Source organism: Dromaius novaehollandiae, chromosome Z (genome assembly GCF_036370855.1).
Source record: "Dromaius novaehollandiae isolate bDroNov1 chromosome Z, bDroNov1.hap1, whole genome shotgun sequence".
In the NCBI taxonomy this organism is placed as follows: domain Eukaryota; kingdom Metazoa; phylum Chordata; class Aves; order Casuariiformes; family Dromaiidae; genus Dromaius; species Dromaius novaehollandiae.
This window is the reverse complement of record NC_088132.1, coordinates 60,253,294-60,267,348: the sequence shown is the minus strand read 5'-3', so window position 1 is coordinate 60,267,348 and position 14,055 is coordinate 60,253,294. Positions and strand designations below refer to the sequence as shown.

Sequence of the window (14,055 nt, the reverse complement as noted above, 5' to 3'; positions counted from 1 at the left end):
TTATTACTTACTATACATTAATTCTGTCTCCATTGCTAGTAGGCATAACTCTTAAGGAACTTTGATTCTAGACTTAATTTCTCTAGGAGGTCTTTGGCTGTCTCTCAGCCATTGTTTTCATGGTCTTCACTCCTTCTCCAGTGTGTATGTATACACAAATTACAAAATATGATCTCTCAAGGCTCAGGCCAGATCCATAGATTTTGCAGGGCTTTGATTCAGACCTACAGGTGTGGTCTATGGCTATATTCAAACTTGCATACTGAACAGCTATCTCTGAAAAAGACCATCTTGATCATTTTTGTATCAGTCACTTACCTTTTTGCCTTGTCTTAGAAGAAAATGTGTTTTGGGGGCAGCACAAATAGATTTAGACGTGTATTAAAGCTGACACACACGTCAGCTGCCCAGGAGCCATAGTGGTGGCTTCCTTCAAGGTGAAGCTCACCTGGGAGCTGCCATGGCAGGGGTTTTGCCTTCGCATGGGCTAGCACTGCTGAGCAGATCAGCCACAACTTTCCATCCCTTTCTGTGACATGGTGGGAAAACTTCCTCCTTGACCTTAAGGCCAAAATAGATGGTGTCTTCCCACCACAGTCAGTAGCGTCCTGATTGGAAGGGCTTAATTTCAGCAGAAATGTGCAAGGGCAGGCATAGGAAACCACATCACACTCCCTTGCACTCTGTTTGCAAAATCCAGCCATAATTGCATACCTTGAGCTTGGGGAACTTTAGAATTCGTATGTCTTCCAAGGACAAATGGCATCTTGTTTGGCAAGCTGGTAAGGAGTCAGAACTATAGTTGGCCAGGGAGGAAGGTAACATTTATATTCCTTTCTCATTTGTGTCCCCTGCCCTCACAGCTGTCTGTACTCCACTCTTTTTCTGTGGCTAAAAGGACTCTGGATGTGCCAAATGTCAATGATTAAGTGATTAGTTTGCAGACTAAATTGTCAGGGAAAGTCAACTAAGCATCAGGCAGAGCAAAGCTTAGTCCTGCTATTTGCATCTGCTGGATGAAATGTGGATATATTATTTGCATTTGCTTTCAACAGTGTATTGAGATTGATTTAGTATTCCTTTAGAAGCTGATACTGCTTCATATTAATCACTGCAAACCTCATAGAATATGTCATTTTTTGACACTAAGTGAAAGATCCTGGTGCTGAGGCATCTCAATGAAGTGCATGTGCATGCATCAGTTCTGAGCACAGACTGATTTGTCGTGTTGCACTTTTGGAAACCTTCCCTCTGGGTTTAGGGTCTACAGCAGGCCTGTTCAGGCATAACCCTGATCTGCACTGGACGAGGGTGAGAGAAAGGGAGTGAAAGTGAGAGACAAGGTTGGGGAAATAAGGTGACGTGCTGATCCAGCATTCCACATAGCCCAGTTACAACCCAGCTCGAGCTGGGGCTGCAGCATCCATCGTGACTGGAGCTGCAGTGCTAGCAGGACTAGCTGGGGATTCCCAGAGCAGTATTCTTTACCCCCACCCCCCCTGGTTGGGGATGAAGAACACTGCTCCTTTCCAAGCCAGTGTTTGAATACAACCACTTTCTTGTGGCTCCAGGAGACGTTCCTCCTTAGCAGGGGCATATAAAGGGAATGCCAAGGGATGAAGGCAAGCAACAGAAAGGTGAAGAGGATGTAAGAAGTCTACTAAAGAAGAGATATGTGGGGGGACTGGGTGGAAAGAAGTGTCACCCCACTGCCAGAGAGAGATCTAAGGTAAAACACGCCTCGGGAAATCTCTTGATGAGACAGATATAAGCAGCTTAATTGCTGGACTGTACACAAATTTCAGTTGATCATAATTCTAATTAGCAACAACAGAAGAAAACCTTCTCAGCCACACAGTTAAACTCAGAGAAAATCCTGTAGAGATTGCTTTGAACACATAACTGAAAGCATTTTAAAATTAGCTACTGTAGGTGCCTGGGATCTAAGTCTTTTCTTGTACATCTAATTTAGTTTCTAACCACTCCTCCCCAGATCATTCCCTCTAAAACCGTGCTACAGCCAGCCTGTCCTGTGTTCTCAGGACACACTAGAGATGTGCCTGAGATTTTCAAACTGATAACTCACTACACAGATTACAATCATGGCTTGTTATTTTTCATAATCAAGCCACTTTCCACCAAAACATCTCCAGAACATTTCTCCATTTCATATAATGATGTCTCCGCTATTTTAGCCAGAAGTTTGGTCTCAAATAAATCAATAGCAATGCCGAAGAGTTAGTTGAGGAAACTGAGGTAGGACTGTGAAGAAGGGACAAGGAAGATCTTGAGCTGTGGCAAGAGTCAGACACAGTACTCCTCAGGAAGCTCTGGTCTACACTGTAATAAATACTACACAGACCCAGAGTGAGACTGACCTTCTTTTCCTTATGGAAAAGTGGAATCAGTGCCTTGATAAGTGCACTTCAAGTGACACTTGAAAATAAGGCATGTCTCTCATCATCAAGGGAAATACTTGCCCTCTGGACCTCCACCCCACTGCCACCTCCACCAAAAAAAAAAAAAAAAAAAAAAAAAAAAACTGGTTTGCAGAAGGCTTTTCTGAGACTCAGGAAATAATTTTATTTGAGGTATCCTGAAACAAGCCTGTGCCCAGGTATCTGAAGAAACAGCAGGAGTTGTTCTGGGAGCTCTGGCAGTTTCCAGTCTGACAAACCTCAGGGGAGGGCTTCTCTCTTCCAAACTAGGAAAGGATACAGACAGATATCTGGGACCAGACTGGAGCTACAGATGTGGAATGGATTCAGAGTCAGCCTAAAAAACAGATGTCCTAACAGGAACACTTGGTGGCATATACTCAAGGACCTTCGATTCAGAGACTGTGGCTATGACTATCATTCAGATAGTGATGGAAGCAAAACCTGGAATTGCATGGAAAGCATCTTGATTCCTAGGAAAATGGGGCTTCTGAACCAAGGTTCAACATACAGTTTCAAGGTGTCCTTGACTCTCTACTTGAAGTAGATCCATCTTTCAAGTGACTGAACTTCAGTGAGGACCCACTTTTGGCTTCTAGTGTTGATCTCTGTTGGGTGGATGCATTCATGTTTTCAGTCAGAGCTATGTCCTTCTAGAAGCTCTTCAATTAAACGATGTGATCATAACAGTTACTGATTCTAAGAGGTGTGATTATGGCTTCTAATGGACATGGAGAGGACAAGGCACCCAGGAGGGATAGAGCACAAATCTTTTTTGTGCTTTCTGCGAAATGCTGGTTCTTTTAACTTTTGCAGATCTAGCAAATAGCTGGGTAGAAGGAAGCCTCTATATCCACACTGTAGGCCAGCAAGCCTCTGCTGCATATCAGAAGGTTACCTTCTCTTGATGTAACCAGCTGTGAATTTTTCTTTACTTGCCGAATCTGAGGCAAAAGCACGCCTCTGATCTTGTTGCTGTCAAAAATCCTATTGTCAGATCCTCTGTCAAAAATGGCAGTGCTAGATGGCAGATTTCTCTCTGAATCTGTGATGGGGCTGTGATATCTTCTTAGAGGAGGTGCTGGAGGCCCCAGGGAGACTGCTGAAGTAGCAGGCATGGCAGCTGCACCTCAGTATGCAAGCTGGAATGGTGTATACTGCTCCTGCGTTGGTTCACGTCTCAGTGACTGCGCACCCACGGCGTTACACTGCATCAGCTCCACCATGTGGGCTTGCATGGAGTCCACCAGAGCTGCCTGGCCAGGTGGATCTGGTGAAGATCCCATGCTTGAGTCAAGCTGTTAACGACCAGAGACACTTGATATATTTACAGTGGAAGACCTATGACCACATATTATGCTTGCCAGCCAAGGGATTCAGAAACAGTTAAAATAATGTAACTAGAGCACAAAATAAGATAGAAGTGTCAGAACTGGAGAATGAAAACTGCCTGCTTAGTATACTGATAGAAATGAATTTTTTGTCATTGTTGAAAAGAGAGAGAGAGAGATATAATGTGGCTGATATGGACTTGCTATAAATATATTAAGATTGTCTAATAGATTCCTGTTTGTTTTGAAAGGTTACCCTGTCCCACTGCAAACATCTGTTAGTTGCATTTCTCCCTGAAGGGCTATGTCCCTAATAGCAGTTCAGCTTCTTTTGAGAGTGCTGAAGAGCCACTATAGGAAATGAAGCTCACTCTTGCAAGAAAAGTAGAGGCCTATAATCTTAGAATTGAGGGGATGTGTTCCCAGAGAGACTGTGTAAAGGTCAGAAACCAGCTCTCCCACTGAGTTGTGGTGGTGGTTGTGCATCTGGTGTAGTCACTGGGACTGGGTTCTCTACAACCACACTATTTCCCATAAAGTCACCACAGCAGAAAAAAAGCAAGATTAGTCAAAGGAAACGGTAAGAAAAAAATGTATGACATTCTTACAAGTAGCAAGAGGGATAGGAAAGATGGAGGAAAGCCATGAACAATTGGCTTCCTATGAGACAGATTATGGAGCCGTGTGAGTCAGAGCTTAGAGAGCTACCCAAGGCACAACGGGCAGAGACACTTCCCTGGAACACGCAGGCAAAAGGTATGACCCAGACCCTGATGACAGTCTGGGGAAGTAGCCCAACCTGCCAATATCTGTTTGAGAAGACTCATACAACCTAAAAGCACAAGGAGACTCCAAAAGCAGGAATATCCAGGGCAGATAGAGCTGACATTGTCCTAATCCTGCTCTCCCGCTCACAAGCAGTAATGACAGAAATCGTAGCTGAGAACCACAAGGCTTCACACGCAAGGGGAGAAGCTGAAACTGAACTGGAAGTACTGGGAGAAAGACAGTATGGAGCTGGGAAAGCAGGAGGGAGCAATATAGATACTTCTCTATCCTACTGTTTTTGAGAAGTCACGTTAAAACATCTCGCTGTGAATCCGGAGTGTTTGAGTTTGAATCTTGCTTTGCATGTATGCAGAGGGCCTCCTCCAGCTGGCTGAGTTATAAGCAGGTACCTGGTGCTTGGAGCAGAGAAGTCGAAAGTGGCCAGAGGGTCTGTTCGTTCCTTTTGTCAGCTGTTCTCCGTTTACCTGTCCTGGTCTGATACACTGCCAAGCTTGCGGTAGACTGATTAGGCTCCACTGCTCATAGTCTTACTGATGTCCATATAAATAGCTAGAAAGTCATTGATGTACATCTGAACCATTTAAACAGTCTTATGACTGAAGACTGAACTGGGTTGGGACATGCAAAAAGAGTAAGTGGAGGGAAGGGACTACAGTCCTGATGGTGGAATAACCCCTCAGGTAAGACAGAGATCAGGAGTCAGGCCAGTCACTTCCCATGACTGATGAGGCACAGCCACGTCATCTTAAAAATATGGCCACTAGGTGGGAAATACAAAATTTCAAAAAAATAATAGACAGGGATAAATAAAGAGAAACTAATGCAGTTCAGAGAAAACAAATCCAGGCAGAACTGGCTCAGGATGGGATCCTGTAAGGAGAAGTCATGTGAGGATTTCCCAGGAGTGAGTTTTGGGTAAATCCCAAACTGGGAAAAGAGCCAGGCTAGACCACTGCTGACAAAGACCTGGGATGCTCTATCTTTCCAGGATAAGGCACATAATGGGCAGATGGCCGTGGCTTGCTTCCTTGTGGTCTGGCCTGGATCCATGAAAGGTTAGCCTAGTAAAAACAGCTGCAGAGAAAGTTGGCTTCTGGGTCCTTTGGGGCAAATGGATTTGCTGAGGCTCATGGAGGCGAGCCTGATGGATGACCAAGGAATGAGGTAACTGTGCAGCTCTTCGCTTCAGCCCCAAATTATTGGTGATAATCAGAAAAATAAAAGAATTCTCTTCAATCCATTCGTCTGCTCTGTCTTGTATTTTATTAACACCAGAATAGGATCTGGGGTCTAGTCTTCCATTTTAAAATGTTTTAATGGTTTGTCTGTAAGGCAAAACATACACAGTCTCCCTCCCTAACCAAACAGAGCACAGCCAGCTCCAGGAGAGGAGATGTCCTTCCCGAATCTCTGAGGGATCCTTGACTTCTGGGATCATCTCTCAGATGCCAGCGTCAGGTCCTTCTGACATGCACAGATTTGGCGTGTTACCTCCACAGAGGTAGATGAGAAGAAGGTCCTATATTCAAAATGACTCACTGAGAAGGGTGGTCTACTAAGAGAGAGTGGATGGCTGGTCTGATAACACTCGCTGTGTGTTTTTGCTTTCAGGATACAGAGACATTGGCTCAGCTGTGGCCCAGGGCCACCCACTTGCTGGTGGGGTGATGGAGCTGGCTTGGAAGACTGCAGTCCTTAACAAGCTAAGCAGAGTTTGGTGAAAATGGTGGCAGTTTCCACTGCTTGTGCCTTATCCAGGGCCATAATGCCTGCCCTCCAAGAAGGTTCAGGCAGACCTTCATGCTTGATTGCTCCTCAGGGAAGCTGAAGGCTACTGCTACACTGAGTGCTATTAAACCTCTTAGCAATGGTTGCAGGGAGGGGGAAAACTTCTTTTTTCAGGGTATGGGTGCTTTTCTTGCCCACAAGGAAACTGAGTCTGGGGAATCAGAAGGCACATAATGGTTCCCAGGCTTAATGTCTGGTCTGATAATGTCTTTCTCAGGACATAAAGTGATCAGCTGTCTGAAGCGAAGGTTACTGCAGAAGTGTTAGTTTAAAGCAGTTCAGCACAACCACAATAAATGTGATCCTACCAGCGTGTGGGAAGAGCTTGGAATAAACCTGAGACTGCTGTCCTCAGAGAGGAAAGCTTTCAAAATGTGGCCACAGATATTTTAAGGCAGAGCAACACAGTTTTGGAAGATGTAGATATTCATGCTGGCAGATGCTACTTGAAAGTATCGTTGTCTGGTGCTGTGTCCAGGTAAGGCAGTGGCAGAGGTTTCTGGTTTCTGGCAGGTTAGCTTTCTTCTGGGAGGTCCTCACAGAACAGGGAGTTACACTTCTGTTCCCTCTTCTCTCTAGCTTTTGGGAAAAAACGTGGGGTCAAGCCCTTTAGGGCCTGCAGCATATTAGCCTCAGATCAATGGCCTCATGGAAAAATTTGATAGGTTGATCAACATAACTTTGAGGGTTTGTACCACATCATCTGCAGAGCTGCAGCAAATGATTAATTCTGAAAGTGTCCACAGCACAGGGTTGTCCTTTGTGCTGGCCCGTGGTAAGAGAGATACAGGTCTCCAGACTGCTGAGAGTCAGATAGATGTGAACATACATAGAGAGGGGGTTTGCAGAGGATGGTGTTGCCTAAATGGAGGATTTGGCATGTCACCCCCATCTGTAAGGTGCAGTGGAAAGATCCTCGCACCTAGTTTGTAGGCAGCTGGAGCGTGTTACCTTGCTGGAACATGCTGACCTCTATCAAATGCATTTTGAATTTTTTTTTATTGCAGAGTTTCTTAGGGACACTTTCATGAACAGACTGATGGACTTTGTTTAGAGGAAAAAGAAACAGTTCTTGGAGGGTCTGTAAGACACTATATATAGAGAGTGTCTGTATATACATATGTATGTATATATGCATAGTTCCTCAATTTAGCATATGGTGTTAAGATGGAAAAACTTAATTTTGAATCTACTAACCTTGAAAAGCTTTTCAAAGACATATTTCTTAATGCAGAGCCAAAACATGAGAATCTGACCTAGGTTGGTTTATACATATGAGCAAAAATATTTACTCAGCTAGTAAGTATTTGATTAACCTTTGTTTATTACTTCAAGATGAGAAACAGTTAAAATACAGGAACTCATGGATTATAATTTTGCTTTTTGGCTAATGTTCACTTCCTCTCCAGAAAAAATATGGTGTAGCTAGGAAAAGAATGTATTTCTTTCTCATCTCAAAATCTGTATTTCAAAGTCCAGAGTTGAGGTCAGGAGAAACATTTCTATTCATTTTGTGTTGAAAATTGAAGCAGAAGATTGCAATGAAGGACCTGAGGCTGTGCACTACATAAATCCCCCCCCCGATATGGCAAGCAAGGATATGCAGGCAAAAGCATATGCAAAACTTCTCCTTTCTGGGCTGGAAAAAGCTGGATTTTTTTATTCATAATCTAAAATGAAGCAAAGTCAAACACTAACCTGAGCCTCTTTATGCACTTTCTATTTCTAAGGCTTTACTTACAAGATGTTTTACACTTTAAACTTGCCAGTTTCAAAGGAAGGACACAAAACCCTTTTATGCTGTGTGCTGCTGCTAACAAGACCCATCTGGCTTACTGCATTGCTAGCATGAATCACAGACTGGTACTGCCTCTCCGCTCAGGGTCCTAGCACGTGCCAGTCTGAAAGCTGCCGTAAAACTGTCCATTTTTTTGTGATATGTAATCCAGATTAGGAATTCTTTTGTCCTGAATAGCCTGATGGGAGCATGTTGCAATACACTGCGGGTTGCTGGCTGTCTTCACTGGAGGGACTGGAAAGAGGCTGGTCGGGAGGAGGCCTGACCCAGCTCAGCTCCATGGTGGTATTTACAGCTCACGCTGTGGGGGATTAGAAACAGGGGGAATTGCTGTGCAGCCCTGAAGGGCTGGATTGTCCTCTGTGATGAAGGAGAACCAGGCCTTTCATTTGGGTATGAATGTAAAAGGCTGTAACTGACAGTATAAAAACCTTTTTTTTTTTTTTTTTGGTATTTTATGGTATTTTTAAAATAAAATAATTGTGCTCAATAAGGAGAGACTGAATTAGATTGTTTGCATGCAGAGTCAGAGCCTTTAATAGTTTGTCACTAGAAGGTGGTTTCTGAATCCAGATTGTCAAGGAAAGAGCACACTGACACAGTCCCGCATGTCCCAGTCAGAAACAGGTTTTGCTGGTGTAAGCTCTTTGGCGCTTGGGGCAGGAAGAGTCTGTGTCTCAGGCCTTTGGTTAGATCTCCTATCATACAACAATGTGGAAATGGCATAGGATCTTCTTTTCTGCTTTTACAGTGCAGCATTTGTAAAATAGCATCTGTTAAAAGGTGGCTTTAGGTTAAAAAAAAGTGTGACCACAAACAGAAATAGTATGAAGGGGCCCTTAATAACAGCTGTAGTGATTTTTCAGAAGGAAACTCCAAAGCCACATCATTTCTCTATAAACTCCAAGTGACCTGACAATCATAAACGTGGCCGAGGTCAATGTTTCGTGAAGCAACCAGTACTGCCGTTTGCACTGTGAGACTTCATCAGCACCCACAAACTCAGCACAGAGCTCCCACCACACAAGATTCAGGCTCAGCAGCAAGCTGTTTGGTGCACAGTGGATTTATTTAGCAAAACTCAGTCCTTCTACTTTGCTGTAAACTATAACTTCAGTTTCTAGGCTCAAATGAACTGTTTAGCAAAACTATGTTTGAGGGAGCAGGTGTATTTTACTTTTAAATTTGCAACAAATAATACTAATAATTTTTTTCCTTATTCTACTCCTCTTGAATTTACTGTTTTGAAAGTTGTCAGTGATTTCAAAAGCAAATTGGACTGGGCCTGTGATGGGCTCAGGTCTGAGAGCCGGGGGACCACCGGGACTCGGGGTTGGAGCTAAGCAGCAATACTCAGAGGGGTATTACTCTTCTAAGAAGCAGACATACAACTAATGAATGTTTCCAAGTGCAACTGGGGAAGCAGGTTGCCCAGGAGAAATAGCAAATACCTGTTTCTCCAGCATTCACTGGAGCGTCAGCTCCATGCCGGCTCGGTACGTCCTTGTTTTTACCAGCTCTGGACTCCCTTTACTTAGGAATTACAGAGTTTTTTCCAGTCCATGACTCTTTCAGTAAGATTGCTGGGTGGGGGGGTGGGGGGGGAGGATTGCAAGAAGGGCTTCTGCATTTTTTGCTCCTCTCCAGTGCACTCAGAGGGACCACCACAAAGTTTGCAGTACAGATTCAGTTTTTATGGAATCTACCTGGATTCAGCACATGTTAATATAATGTTAAAGAAAGACCTGTAACCCTGGTCTGGTAGAAGGTTCAATCAGGTTGGTTGTGGGAGAGGTAGGGGAGGAGCAGGGCTGATGGATGGGAAGCTTTGTTAAAACGAAAGAGCAGAAGTTTGGGAACGCGGGTTCAAATCTAGTGCTATGCACCACTCACTGGGAGACCTTTGGCAGGTCACTTGACCTCCCTGTGCTCTAATAAACCAGACTGTAAGTTTGTTTACAAGCTGAAAACCAGATGCTGCATCTGGGAAGAGCTGGCTCAGGCAAAAATCGTTAGCTCCCATTTACAAGGCTTGCATGTCCTTTTCTGAACAGTGCTGATGTGGCCACCAGTCACTGCAGATAATATTAAAGGGATCTTGGGAATAAGTTTGACTTCAGTTTTTTTCCTTATTAAATATTCTGATTGGCTTTGAAGCAGAGAAGCACGGGCTAAGTTACTGTCTTAGTGTAGATCAAAACTCCACGGAGCAAAGGAATTGTTCATGCTTTGAGGATGAACTTGGTTAACACCTTGGTGCAAGTCAGAGAATGGGATTTCAGTACTGAGACCCAGGTGTCTGCAGAGAGTTTCCTGCGGAGATTTCTCCCCCCCATGGCAATTGGCTAGCTCATATTCATCATCAGTAAAACCTCACAAGCAACTGTAATAACTGGTCAGATCGTGCTTTTGGAAATTAGCCTTTTCAGCTTTTCTTCCTTCTCTATGTGTTTGGTATTTAATGAAAAAAACCAGCTGCCTTCTTCTGGCGCTTTGCTTCCTCCCCGTGTGTGTGTCTTCTTGGCTTTCAGCCCGTGGGGTCAAGCCAGCTTCCGTACGTTGGTGGGCTGCAGCCATGGTGCAAGGAAATGCTGAAACACGACATCAGCGGTGGGCTGTGCGCAGGAGACCTGGCAGGGACCAGGAGCAAGCCCAGTCGTGAGAGGCGTGAGGGACCGTCTCCAAACTGGCTAATGCACCATGTGATGAGGAGCGCAAACGTGCTGCAAAAGAAGGTGCTGATACAGGGTTGTTTCTGTACTGGTATCTCTGCGTCCACCTTTGCTTAGACATGGTGTTTTGAGCACATATCAGAGGAGCCTTGGATTGCTTCATCTGTATGTACAAGTCACACGAATGTGTTTTTTTCAGACCAGATGTTGGTATTATATAGTACTGAGCAAACCTCATGTGCTTGTTTTCTGTTTCACTTTCTGAGTCTTGGGACAAATTAAGTAGAAATATGGTATTAATCGGAATATGGAAATAACTTCTCACTCATGCTCTTCCTTCAAGTACTAAAATTATGAAAATAACTAATTGACTATATTATTTGCTAATTTTCATAATTAGAAGACATATTTGTATAAGACAGGTTTTTTTCTCCATTTCAGTTGTCGAAAGGACTAGCAAGTTTAGAAAAGAAAAAATGCAGGAAAAGTTTCACTTCTCAAATTTATTAATTTTGGTCAAAAATGGAAGAAATTAAGGGTTCTCAAACATTTGTAAAGTTATAGACATCCTTCTTCTAATCTCTATCATACTGCAGTAAATTGAATTATTAGGCTGAAGTTAATGGAATCACAGTTGCATAAAATCTGAGAGAATGGAATCAATCCCTGTATCTTTGGAATTCCTACAGCTCAGTGATTTATGGTAGTTAAATACAGGCAAAATAAGGAAATAAATGTTTTGGGCTGACAAACTTTATATGATGTTTGAGAGCTAAGCTTGCAACTCTGTAAAGCAGACTCTAAACCAGAATCAGTAAAAGTACTAAATAAAACAATGGGATCTTTATTATTCTAATCAATCAAAATTTGATCATGGGACTGCTTTTTTTCTTAAAGCAAAGCAATTGCTACCCCTAATTAAATAGTGATGTTTTTATCTTAAAAAAAAAAAAAAAGGGGGGGGGTATAAGTAGAGCCTACAGCAAAAAAGTTTGCTTTTCAGAAACCAGGAGCTATTTCACTGTCATAATTATTACTATACCAATTTAAAACAAATTAGTAGGTGGTTTTGAAATTACATACACTTTTTATTTACATCAAACCCAATATTGTGCAGGCTGCTAATTTTTCATGCTGGGAAATGAGTGTATTTTATCAGGTGGCAGCCATTGACTTTACGCAAACTAAATCTTGCCAGCTGGAGCCCAGCTGTTCCAGAACTATAGAGTACATTGATTCTCTGAAAAATGTGGGCTGTGTTCAAAAGAAGGGTCTTTTCTTTGGGAATTATGGCTAATTCGTATTTCTTAATCTTTTCTGATTTTAGACCTTGATTTAGGAATGCATTGAAACACATGCTCAAATCTCACCCTTACCGAGGAAAATACTTAAACTTATATGGCACCTTTTCTTAGGAAAAACACACGCACTGTGCAGTTTGTTAGATTTCTCCAGTAACGAGTGGGTATGACAGGCAGTGATATGAGAAATGCTGATGCGTTACTTCCTTTCATGTGACTTAAACATGTGCTTAAATTTAAACACATGCTTAACTGACCTTTCTGCATAGGGATGCTTTCCTGGGTCTGTATCTTAATTACAAGCATATTTTTTGGCATGTGTTTATGTTTCTGATGCGACTGAGTGCCTTTGCTTTGCAGAAGTGACTGCTTCGAAGTACAGTGAAAGGACACAAAGATATCAGTAAACACTAACTCCTCTAGTAGTAGAGAAGTGCAGGCCTTTAAAAAGGCACTTATGTTGGTAGGAAGAACATGTCCTATTCACAGGATTTTTAAAATCTAATTCACCTCAAATACTATGGATAAGATTGGCTCCTTATGGAACAGTTAGCATTTAATGGTGCAAGCATGAAATGATCAAACTGATTTATATGGAGCAGTTTAATTTAATGAAATGGTAGTGTAAGCCAAATAGAACCTGTCCAGAATTAATTGATCACTGGGGGTATACACATGCAAAGTTTGCAGCTGTAGGTTCAAATAGTTAAGGTGTTTAAGAGCTATTAACTTATTGAAATGAATGAAAAACAGTGCTTTTGTTCCCAGATGATTTTAGAAAATCCTTCAGAATTTGGGCTAGCAACAAACAAAAGACAAACTGTACCACTGAAGGCAACAGTCCACCACAAACTGTACAAATCAAATACAGCATATTCAGTGTCTTTGCACAGGTTTCGTAACACTACAACCATTCTGTGTTGCAAAGCTGAAGCCAGTTATTTATAAATCATTACCAAGATGAAACTGCAATATATTATACAATTTTTAGATTAACCCTTTATACATCAGACTGCAAAGCCACTAAAGTTGTAGGAATATTTCTCATGCTCTCAGAGGGGTTAAGACCCTATCTAATCTCTGCTTTAAGTTTACCTTAAAGTGCTATTCATTAAAGGATGCAGCAGGAAAGGACTCTGTGTGTCTCCAAGAGGTTACGCTGAGCCATAGCAATGCGTTCGTCTTTCCAGGAAAACCTGTGAGCTTTGTGGAAGCAAAAGGCTTATGCGTAGCAGGTGTAGCTTTTAAAATATTGTGGCTCACAGAAGTCACTGGGCTTTAAAGGACACTCTCTGTTTCTCTCTGTCCACCCCAGGTGAGGTGAGCTATCTGCAGCTACAGTGTAATCACAGAGGGCAGGCTGGGAGGTAGGAAGTTGCGCAAATATTTAAGAGATTAAATATGTTTCCCAGGCTGACTTAACTGAGTTGCTGCATCCACTGCAAAAAAAATTCTGGGAGGCCAAAAGTCAAGGAGTTTATTAGCCTGGCAATGAGTTGCTGCATGAGCAGGAAACACCCTTACGTTGTTAACAATAATCCCTTTAATATTTATTGCAGGTTCTCCGCAATTTGAATGAGAAAAGAAAAAAAAGTGGAAAGGTGACACAGGGCCAAGGCAGTGAGCTTACTGAACGATAAGGTGAGAGGAAGCCGATGCGCGCTTTAGTCTCTCTGTCCGATTTCAGCAATTTCTGTTGTCACAGGGCTTGGTGCCCTGGCACAGAGGGATGGTTTCACCTCCCTTTTCACCACCCTGGGGGGACGTAGCCCCTTCTCTGCCCAGGACCACCCAGGCTCCCGGGCTGCATCCCTGCCGCTGCGTTGCCTTGGTGGCAGCTTGGCTAAAACACAGTGGCGCTAGTTGTGTCGCAGCTCCCACCAGGCTGCTTTTTTTATTTTACCTGGAATGAGATATAAAAAAGTAATACTTAAAACT

The 14,055-nt window shown here is 42.9% G+C and overlaps 1 long non-coding RNA gene across 1 annotated transcript in view; it reads left to right on the top strand.

Annotated features, from left to right (window-relative positions):
• The window catches only part of LOC135324802 (uncharacterized), a 54,465-nt gene that overhangs the window by 14,451 nt on the left and 25,959 nt on the right, over positions 1 to 14,055 (top strand). Inside the window, exon 5 of the long non-coding RNA XR_010386066.1 lies at positions 13,677 to 13,758. This is a non-coding gene — a long non-coding RNA (uncharacterized LOC135324802). The remainder of the gene's footprint in view (positions 1 to 13,676; positions 13,759 to 14,055) is intronic.